This window comes from Canis lupus, chromosome 9 (assembly GCF_011100685.1).
Source record: "Canis lupus familiaris isolate Mischka breed German Shepherd chromosome 9, alternate assembly UU_Cfam_GSD_1.0, whole genome shotgun sequence".
Classification (NCBI taxonomy): domain Eukaryota; kingdom Metazoa; phylum Chordata; class Mammalia; order Carnivora; family Canidae; genus Canis; species Canis lupus.
Window position 1 is genome coordinate 35051271 of NC_049230.1, and position 10854 is coordinate 35062124.

A 10854-nucleotide genomic window follows, 5' to 3' on the forward strand; every position below is an offset into this window, starting at 1 on the left:
TTCTATGTACTGAAAGAAAATGTTGCTGGCTAAATGGTAAGGTAAATTCTTATTCAAACTAAAAATGTCTTTTTTCTTTCACTCCAGTTGAGTCATCTGAACATTCAGTAGTACGCTTAAGCCAATAAAAGAAAGAAAGAATAAAATATTCAGAAGTAAAACATGTCCATACTTACACAGTTTCAAGTTAGAAATGGTTGATTAATTATCTTATTAAGTTGCTATCCACTGCAATATTTAATGCTTTATATTACTGAAGGGCCACACAAATATTAGCAAATTGATTCCATAACACTCTTTAAAGTTTGCTAATGTTGTTACTGTGATTTCTAAGGCAAAGGCAGAAGAGACTATTTCAGAGTATACTTTGAGCTGAAGGAATGTGCAAATACCTGTAAATTAGTCCTGTTTTGGAAGTGAGGTATGCACTTCTGGAACAAGTAGGAAATATTGAGCTTTGGTGATTATGTGCCCAAAGAGCACTGGGTATTATTCTATATGTTCGCAAATTGAATTTAAATTAAAAAAAAAGAACCAAAAAGACAAGAAGTGCTATAGATCTGAATAGAGCAGGGGCTATTTTAATCCTCAGGAACAGGAATTATTCATATACCATGATTTTGTCTTTACACCCTAACTACTTCAGTAGCAACTGTGGGACTAGAAAAGGTAATTGGCCTTTCTCAGGTAATTCTGAACACATATGGAGCATACTATCATTGTACTCAAAGGCAGGTACTTCTGCATCTCAAATGGGTGCCACCTTGCTGGTCAAGTTCTCCCCAAACAAGAGGCAATAAAAACTAGCTATTCCCCAGGAGCAGATCTTCAAAATTAGAAATGTGACTGGAAATCTGAAGGGAAAAAAAAAAAGAGTTGGGGCGATTTTCTACATAAGCTCTCCCACCATCCCCTACTGCCTTTTAAAAAATAAATTAACTCATCATGAGACTTCCAAATGCATTCTTTTAACATATGGTAAGAGTGTAAACATACTGGATTTATTTCAGGGGAAGAAGTAACCTGATTGATTCAAACAGTACCTCAGAATTTATTCAGTAATGTCAAAAGTCACAACTTCTTTTTATCACTTTGGATTCACAAAATTGCATCAGAGGAAGATATATGCTTGAGTGTGATTGCTCCCAGACATGCATTTTTCCTCCATCAAGGATCTGAAATAATACCAGAAAGCCAGCTTGTATTCGTGTGGGTTTTAGTGGCACTCATCCAGAATGATTTCCCATTGAATGTTATGTCAAACTTGTGAAACAATAAGGTTATATCCTGACACCAGTAATTTTCTCTCTGGCATCTAAAATTCAGATCCTTCTGTTGGTAAAACTGTTCTCCAAATTTATCTAGCTATCTTGTATCACTTTTGCAAGGTAAGGGTAAGAGTGCTGAGCAGGCAAGTATGGGAGTGAATGTGTGAAAAATTAGAAGAATTTGAGAAATTGATTAATAATGGGAGAGTTCTAATATCAGAAGTTAATGGTATTCTTACACTTTGAAATGAACAATGGAAAGTCAAAACCTTGTTGAATTGAATGTAGAGGAAGTATACACTGGAATGAAGTCAGTACTGCCAGGATTAAGTCTTCATTCCTTTTCATTAGGAAGAGTCTCTCCCATGCACACATGTCACCATACTAATAGGCAGCAGGAGACACTGTTGTACTGTTTTCTTCCCACCATGAGAGGCCTGAGGATGAAATCAGAGATCATCTGCTTGTGAATATGGGGGGAAAGAACCCATTTTCACTGCAAGGATTTAATGTGATGTTGATGGCAAGTGACATGATCACTGAAAACAGATGCCATATGGAGTCTCATTGATTGATGTGCAAATCTTTGACAGCAGAAACCCAGGTTGTCAGTTTGCCTTCATGGTTGTCTTATTGAGATCCAGTCAGGAAAGGTTCTTCTGTTGGGACATGAATCACTCTGACAGAGAACTAAAAGTTTCTTCTATCTGGCCTTATTATTTTCAAGTGTAAGCAACAGGGAGAATTTTTCTAAAGGTGAAACTCGGGAATTTCAAAATCCCCTTTAAAACAAATTATCTTCTTTAAATGAAGAACATTTTCACTAAATAGTTCATTAGACCTTGTTTTCTTGTTTCAAGCAACATTTTTATTATCCTTCTAGATGGTGGCTATCGCCCTCAAGGCATTTGCTAGTCTTCTACGTCTATGTGCGACAACTTTGGTTAAATGGGGATTTTGCAAAATGAGGAATCATGCCCCTCATGCTTTGGTGTGAGTTTGTATGCTGCCGTAGTACAAAGAAAACACATAACTTTACCATGTGCAGTAAAAAAGGGACTGCCTTGAATTAAGAAACCTCTCCGGAAGCAGCTGGAGGAGCCTCTCCACCTGAACTCAGTTTGGGAGGCTTGTGCACTTTGGTTTTAATTGGTGCAGTCTGATCAAGCAAATCAAAACAAGGAAGTATTCATAAGCTCTAGAGGGAATGGTGTTCTTTAGAATCTCAAAGAACTATATATTTTGTTAGATATTAATCATATGTGATGCTGTAAAGAAATGCACTTGGCAACAACATGAGAGATGATGGCATTAGTATAATGTGTGTAGTGGAAAGGTTTCTGAATCCAAAGCCTGTAAATACTTTATTCCAATGGTAGATCCTAATTATATTTTCTGAATTAGTTTTTGATTGGCTGGCTTATTTTATGTTTGTTTTAATAACATCTATTAAAGATTTTTCTACTATAAAGCAGTACATATTTTTTGTTAAAACACTGGAGAATTTAAGAAAAAACACCCATATTTTTATTGCCTTTAGACAACCAATATATTTTCCTATGTATACGTATTTTTTTTTTTAAAGATTTTATTTGAGAGAAAAAGCAACAGAGAAAGAGAGCACAAGGAGGGGAGGGGCAGAGGGAGAGAGAAAAGCAGACTCCCCACTGAGCAGGGAGCCCAAAGCAGGGCCCAATCCTAGGACCCTGGGATCATAACCTGAGCTCAAGGCAGACGTTTAACCGATTGAGCCACCCAGGCACCCCCTACAGGTTTTTTTAAAAAAAATATATACCATATGTAAGATTTGTATTCTGCTTTTTAAACTTAATATTCTATCACATAATATTTGTGTAAAACTCGTCTAAATTTTCTTTTATTAGCTACAGTGATAATCAATGGATATATTGTTGTGTTCTTAACCATTTCCTCATTGATATTTACCATTTCCTATCATGTTAACTAAGATTGCAATGAATATTTCTCTTCAAAGTTGCATCTCTGGATCTTAGTTTATATTTATATAATTGGTTCCCAGATATATAATTATTAGGTTAAAATATAAAAACTTTTTAAAGGCTTTTGATAGAAATTGTGAAACCATTTTCCACAATGGTTATTTCAATTTGCACTCTCTCAAGCAGAATGTGATAGTATTCATTTCACGGCTCATTTAGATGGCTGATTATGAGGCCCAATGGAGTTTGAAAAGATGTAATTGCTGTTTGACTCTTTCCTTAACCACCCTTAATCTCTGCATGTTCAATTTTCTTCATTAATGAGATGAATTATAAAATATCTCACAAAACCGTTGTGTGAAAAAGCAGTAAAAATAAATAGAAAATAACTCATAATTTAAAAACATTTACTAAGTTCCTGCTGTGCATGGGATTACTCTACTTATGAATATGTTTTTTCAATTGAGAACACCTAACAAATTTTTATTTTCCCTAAACAATAGTAGTCTAAGGAAGGAAAGGATGAAAAAACCTTCGGTTAGAGAATCAAGAGACCCATTCTCTATTTTACTCTTTTACTAACTTGCTGTGTGACCTTGTATAAATTACTAAAGTCTTTTGGTCTCTAGTTCTTCATCAAGGAGTGCAGCGGATTTAATCAGATTATCTCTAAACTGCTTCAGGATCTAAGATTCTTTGATGCTATCCAGTCATTTTTCTAGAAAAGAATGACCCTTCTATCTACTCCTCCTTTCAAAATCCAAATGGAGAGTGCCTGCAATATTTATTTCTAAAAACTCTCAGTGAGTTCAAATGTGTATGGCTGTACTGGGGTAACTTTCATGTTTCTATTCAGATTTACTTTAAAGAAATATCATGATGAGAGCATAACCTTTGCTTGATCCTTTTGTGAGTTAAACAAAAACAGATGAAAGTTATAACAAAGAATCCTTTAAAAATATAACTATACTGCAATGTGCCAAATTATGCTGTAAGCTTTGTAGTGTAATGGTCACTGTTTTCAGTGAGAATTGCATAAAAGTCTTTGAGATTACAATTTGATGCTCATAACTACAACACAGAAGATATCTTACTCTATAGGGAACATCATCTTATCTGGGCTATAGTGAAAACTTACTTTGTTTATTTCATTTTGTATACTCTTAAATATATTGCTAACAAGGAAAAAAATCACATTTTATTTACTAGCAGGATTTTGTTATGGAAAATTTACAAAATTTACATTTTTTAATAACAGCTTTATTATGATATAATTCACAATTTTAAAGTGTATAGTTCAATGGTGTTTAGTGTGTTCACAAAGTTGTAAAACCATCACCACAGGTGTGTTTTAAAGACAAAATGAAAATGTGCAGACAATACACTAATTGCTTGCTTCTATTTATTAGATTTTGTATTATGTATGCCTATATTTTTTTTCACTCAAGACCTTGTTTAGTTGTAAGAATTTAAACTATTCAGAGTCAGTAAATAATTGGCTGTGTTATGAGCACATTTTCAGTTTTATTTGAAATCCACCATCTCTCCAATCCTACTTGGAAATCTTTTGTTTACAGAATAAAGAAAAACTAAAATAGTTGTATATATGTTGTGTTCCTCAGAAAAGACATCAACAAACTAATATTTTTATTTTTATTTATTTTTATTTTTTTAAAGATTTCATTTATTTATTCATGAGAGACACAGTAGAAGGCAGAGACATAGGCAGAGGGAGAAGCAGGCTCCATGCAGAGAGCCCGATGTGGAACTCAAGCCCGGAACCCGGGATCACGCCCTGAGCCAAAGGCAGACGCTCAACCACTGAGCCACCCAGGTGTCCCAACAAACTAATATTTTTTATTTAACCTATAAATTTTCTGTGATATCCTTATCCACATTTGGAAAGCCAGTTGAACTCTAAATCTGAAATACACAGATGGGGCACCTGGATGGCTCAGTCAGTTAGGCATCTGACTCTTGATTAGGGCTTAAGTCATGATCTTAAGGTCATGAGATGGAGCCCTGTGTCAGGCTCTGTGCTCAGCAGGAAGTCTACTTGAGATCTCCCTCTCTCTCTCTCTCCTTCTGCCCTTTCCCCCTGCTGTGCATGCACGTAAGCAAGTGCTCTCTCACTCTCTCTCTCTCTCTCTCATGAATAAATAAACCTTTTAAAAAAATTAAAATACATAGAAACACTATAAGGGTAGTAACTCATATATCATAATAACTCATTACGATATTTTAGAGAGATTAGGAACATTGTTATTTGTCATCTTGTCTTTAAATGAGCATTGAAATATGTGAAAAACAAACCTAGCTTGAGGAAAATAATTTGACTCATAATGAGACTTAAAAATTCAGAGAAAAATGTGGGACAGTTAACAGAGATCAATAATTAGTTGAGAAATAACAAACTTGGAAATAGTGGGCATGATTTTCATTTTTGTAAAATTGTTTATTTCTGGGAACATTCTGTGTTGTATAAATGAGATTTATATATTAGTTGGAAGCTACTTAATAATGCAGCATTGTTTTTTAGGAAAAAAAGACTGACGCCCTCTGCTGTCATTTTAACTTCTTTCTATTTGCTTCAAAAAAGGAAGGAAAGGGGAAAACCCAAGCGAAGTCGTCAGGGAGCAATACTGGTAAATTCTGGCATCCACACTTCCATGGACTGAATCACCTGCCTCTATCTGACTATTTTATAACTTCACTCTGAAGTGAATTCCCATCATCATTAGAGACAAACATAATTCTTTAAAAAAAATTTATTTATTTATTCATGAGAGACACACAGAGAGGCAGAGACATAGGCAGAGGGAGAAGCAGGCTCCATGCAGGGAGCCAGATGTGGGACTCGATCCCGGGTCTCCGGGATCACGCCCTGAGTCGAAGGCAGATGCTCAACCACTGAGCCACCCAGGCATCCCAAACATAATTCTTTTTAAAAGATTTTGTAGTGATAGAAATGTGTGCCTATGAAATTCAGAAAAAATCATATGAAATGAAAGTATCATTTGAGATTTCTCCCGAAATGAAACCAAAATGGATTTGTTTGGTAATCAGAGGAAATCTCAGCCAAAAATTCTTTTGGAACTAATGAGTACCTCCTTATTCAGTGAAGCAACTTAGAATATATGTTGACTGGACAGACTTAAAATTGTTATTTTTCACTATTTTATTGAAGCATTTGGAGAATTCCGGCTGTAGATGGCAGCATCACACTAATGCATCCTTTCTAAAGCCTCCGAATTTGTAAGAAAGATGCTAAAAGCTCTCTGATGCTTAGAGGACTACAGTTCATTCACTAAAAACCAGACACTTTTTTTTTTTTTTTTGAAGGTGAAAACTTGCCTTGAGTCTGCAAGCATCCACATCTAAATTTACTACATTCAGACTTATCCCCAAAGTTTTCAGCATATTCTTTTAGTTGTGAGGTTTGGAAGACAAAATGAATGCGTATTTTATTAGAGCTTCTGAAAATACCAATTGCAGGGCCTTTGAAAACACAGATTTGTCAGCATTTCACATTAATGGGTCTTTTATTTGTTTGTTTTTCTTCCTGATTTATAGATAGCACCCCATTATAGAGGCAATATATCTTAATTTAAATAACTTTCAAGTTATTTATGACTGGCAATGACTTTGAGGCTGAGGTGTTTTACTTTGTTTTATTTTTGTTAACAGGTTCATTCTGGTGCTAGTGATAACAGTAGAGCCTAAAATAAAAGCAGTTTTACAGAGTTCTCTGGATGATTGGAGTAATCTAGTTAATTGCATGAAAGACTCCAATTTTTCTTAAAAAGTCTTTTTTCATTTCCTGCTATATTCTAACTTAAAATTTTAAAAGAAAATTATAAGTAATAAATGATGAAGACTCAGTATGCCACAGATATTATGTAAGGTTCTTTTATTATCTTATTTCACTTAACTCTTATTACAAACTCACATTATTCTTATTCTGCACATGAAAAAGCAAGGGCAAAGGGATTCAATGACTTGCCCAACAATTCACAGCTAAAAGTGATGGAACCAGACTATAATGCAGAGTTTTTTTTTTTTAATTTTTTATTTATTTATGATAGTCACAGAGAGAGAGAGAGAGAGGCAGAGACACAGGCAGAGGGAGAAGCAGGCTCCATGCACCGGGAGCCCGACGTGGGATTCGATCCCGGGTCTCCAGGATCGCGCCCTGGGCCAAAGGCAGGTGCCAAACCACTGCGCCACCCAGGGATCCCAATGCAGAGTTTTTTTAATTCTAAGATCAGTTCATTCAAAGTGATGATAGCTGCTTCTCCAAAGAGAAACATAGTCTGGTAAGTAGGACATGAAAGATTTAAGACAGGAAAATGGATATAATTTGTAAGCACTTGGAATGGGTGATTTTTTAAATTTTGGGTTTTTTTTCTTCCTTCAATAAATATTCATTAAATGTCTAGTATGTACTAAGCCCTGGAAAGGAACCAAGGAAACACCAACATGGTCTATAATACACAGTTCTTACCCTTTTATGTAGTGTATGGGGGGAAACCAATATACAGATAGATGATTACAACACAGTGATTCTATCCTTGCATTTAGTACGTTGTAATATATGGTAATATGGGAATACAGAGAGGGCAAACCTTACCTGAGGTAGAGGGGAAGAGAGCCTTCCTGAAGTAACTGATATTTCAGTTGAGTCTTATAGGGTAGACTAGCAAATTGGAAGAGATAGAGGAATGACACTGCAAACAGAAAAGCAGTATAAACCAAAGACAGTAATGGTGTGCACATTAAATAATGTAGTTCTAATACTGAAGTGAAACATTTGAATTTTTTAGAGGGGGGACAGAGGCAGAGGCAGAGGGAGAGAGAGAATCTTAATCCTAGGCTTGATCTCACAAGCCTGAGATCATGACCTGAGCTGACATCAAGAGTCGGATGCTTAACCAATTGAACCATCCTGACACCCCTAAAGTGAATAATTTGGGAAATAGTTTTGTTGAGTTCAAAGGGAAGAGTCAGGGTCATTATTTTCTCATCAACCCTTAACAATTACCTAAAAATATTATAATAATACTAAATCTTAAGGACGCTTAGATGACAACCTCAACCATCAAAAATATATAGTTAAGAACCTAGAAGAGGAAGGAAAATAAGAAAACTGACATTTATTGAATAGCACTCATGTCATCTCAATACTGCACATTAATTCTGTGATATAAATAGTAATGTGTCTGCTTTATGACAAGGCTTAAAAATATTAAGAAAGTTTCCCATAGCAAGCTAGGGAATGGCAAAGCCAGAGTTGGGGCTCTGATGACTCTAAAGCCTGTGCTCTTTTTTTATGCTTTTGTAGGAGAGGGAAAATTGTTTTTCCTCCTACCCTTCCAAGATCTTGACTGGAGCTCTATAACAAAAGATGGATTAACAAAAGAAAAGCATACAAATTTATTTAATATAAGTTTTATGTGACATAGGAGCCTTCATAAGGAAATGAAGACCCAAAGAAGTGATTAAACCTGAGTGATTTTATGGTAGGTGTGACGAAGAGTAGAAAGTCATGGGAAAATGTGATAGGACAAAAAGAGTGTGAGCTCAGAGTAGTAAACTGGGAGAAACTTAGTAAACTGCTTGTTGACCTCTTGGTGTCCATCTGTCTTCAGAGATAAGGATGCTCTTTTTCTCCAGGTAGAGAGAGGGCACCTCTCACATGAAGGTTTTATGACCTGATTCAGGGGAAGGTCAGAAAGTTCTTCCTGCACATGCTGTTTCTCAAATTCCTTCAGCTTAAAATATGCAATATGCCAAGATTAGATGCATATTTTGGGGTAGCGTGTCTTGAACCCTGTCTTTTTTCAGAGTAGCCAAAAGTTAAGCATCACAAAGTCTATACAGTATGACTTCCTTATGCACTTTACTCATAGGAAAGTTCCTCAAACTCTGACTCAGGGGATTTACTTTTATAAATCAAATCCATTCCCATTGTCCACTCCTCATCATCTCATACATCAACTAAAATTAAATTCCGGGGGTGCCTGGGTAGCTCAATGGGTTAAGCATGCAACTCATGATTTTGGCTTAGGTCATGATTTTGAGATTGAGTCCTGACTCTGGCCCGGTGCTCAGTAGGGAGCCTGCTGGAGATTTTCTCCCTCTGCTCCTCCCCCAACTCATATGTGTGCATGTTCCCTCTCTCTAAAATAAATAAATAAATATTTTTTAAAAACTGAACTTTCTAACCCTGTCTGGTCAGAGTTACCACCAGCACCACACTCCATACCACTGAAGTTATTTTTCTGAAACAGAACTAGTCCTATTACTTATGCAAACAAAAACTTTACTGCTTTCCAATTGCCTTTAAAACGTTCAAACTCCTTAGCATAATATTCAAGGCTATTTACTTAGCCCTGTGTTTTTCCATACATATGTCTGTTTCTTTCCTTCTTTCTGCCCTTCTCCCATTCCCTTTCTCTCTCTCTTTCTCTTTCTTCCCTTTCTCTGTCTTCCCCCATGTCTTTCTTGTTCCCGCCCTCTGTCGCTTGCTCTCTCCCTCATCCTCTCCTTTTTACCATGACTATAGTAACACTGGAATATTTATTGTTCCCTGAACATAGCATGTTCTCTTCCCCTAAAATGTACTTCCTATCCTTTTCTAGCTGATAAGATCTGACAAAATCCAATTAATCTTTCAAGGTATGGTTTAAGTGTCACCAACCCTGTGAAATCTTTCCCTGTCTCCCAGGATTAAATTAATACTTCCTACTTTATACTCCCACAACACTATTCTTACCTTTATCAGTGCCCTTAGCAGTTTATTTTACAATTAGTTATATACATATATGCTTGTTGAATTATGAGCATGCTTATACCATCTTAGAATAAGAGAGTCATATTACTTCCTCAAAAAACTAAAATAGTGAATACTCAGAATGTTTATTGAATGCGTAAGGCTCAGTTATCTGAATTCACAGAGGCATTAAAAATAATGAATTAGGAAAAGAAAGATGAGATTATAAGTTATGATAGGCATCCTGATTATAGCAAAAAAATGATAGCTCTGAGCATGGGGAAGATAGAAAACCACATAAAACACAAGTAACTAAAAATACCGATCTGAGCTTATATGTTATGGAATTGAACAGCAAGTTTATTTCAGCGTATCCTGAGGTGGCACTGTTACCACCCAGTTCATTCTAATTGACGATAAGATTAGTGATCCTGTATTATTATGAAAGCATTTACAATTTGTTCTGTATGGTGTGTTTAAGAAAGCATGATGGCATAAGGATAGACATATAGATCAATTAAACAGAATTGAGAGTTCAGAAATCATCCCATGTATCCATGATCAACTGATTTTTGACAAGAGTGCTAAGATTATTCAATGAGGGAAAAATAATCTTTTCAACAAATAGTGCTGGGACAGCTGGATAGCCACATGCAAAATAATGAAATTGGGTTCCAATTTCATACCATATACAGAAATTAACTCAATATGGATCAAAGACCTACATCTAAGCACTTAAACTATACAGCTTTTAGAAGAAAACTCAGGTGTCAATTTTTATAACCTTGAATTTGGCAATGGATTCTTAGATATGACACCAAAAGCACAGGCAACAAAAGAAAGAATAGATAAATTG

General features: G+C 35.6%; 1 long non-coding RNA gene across 1 annotated transcript in view; it reads right to left on the bottom strand.

Moving 5' to 3' along the window:
• Window positions 1-7954, bottom strand: part of LOC119876611 — a 31177-nt gene extending 23223 nt beyond the window's left edge. Inside the window, exon 1 of the long non-coding RNA XR_005364060.1 lies at window positions 7857-7954. This is a non-coding gene — a long non-coding RNA (uncharacterized LOC119876611). The remainder of the gene's footprint in view (window positions 1-7856) is intronic.
• Window positions 7955-10854: the final 2900 nt, after the last annotated feature.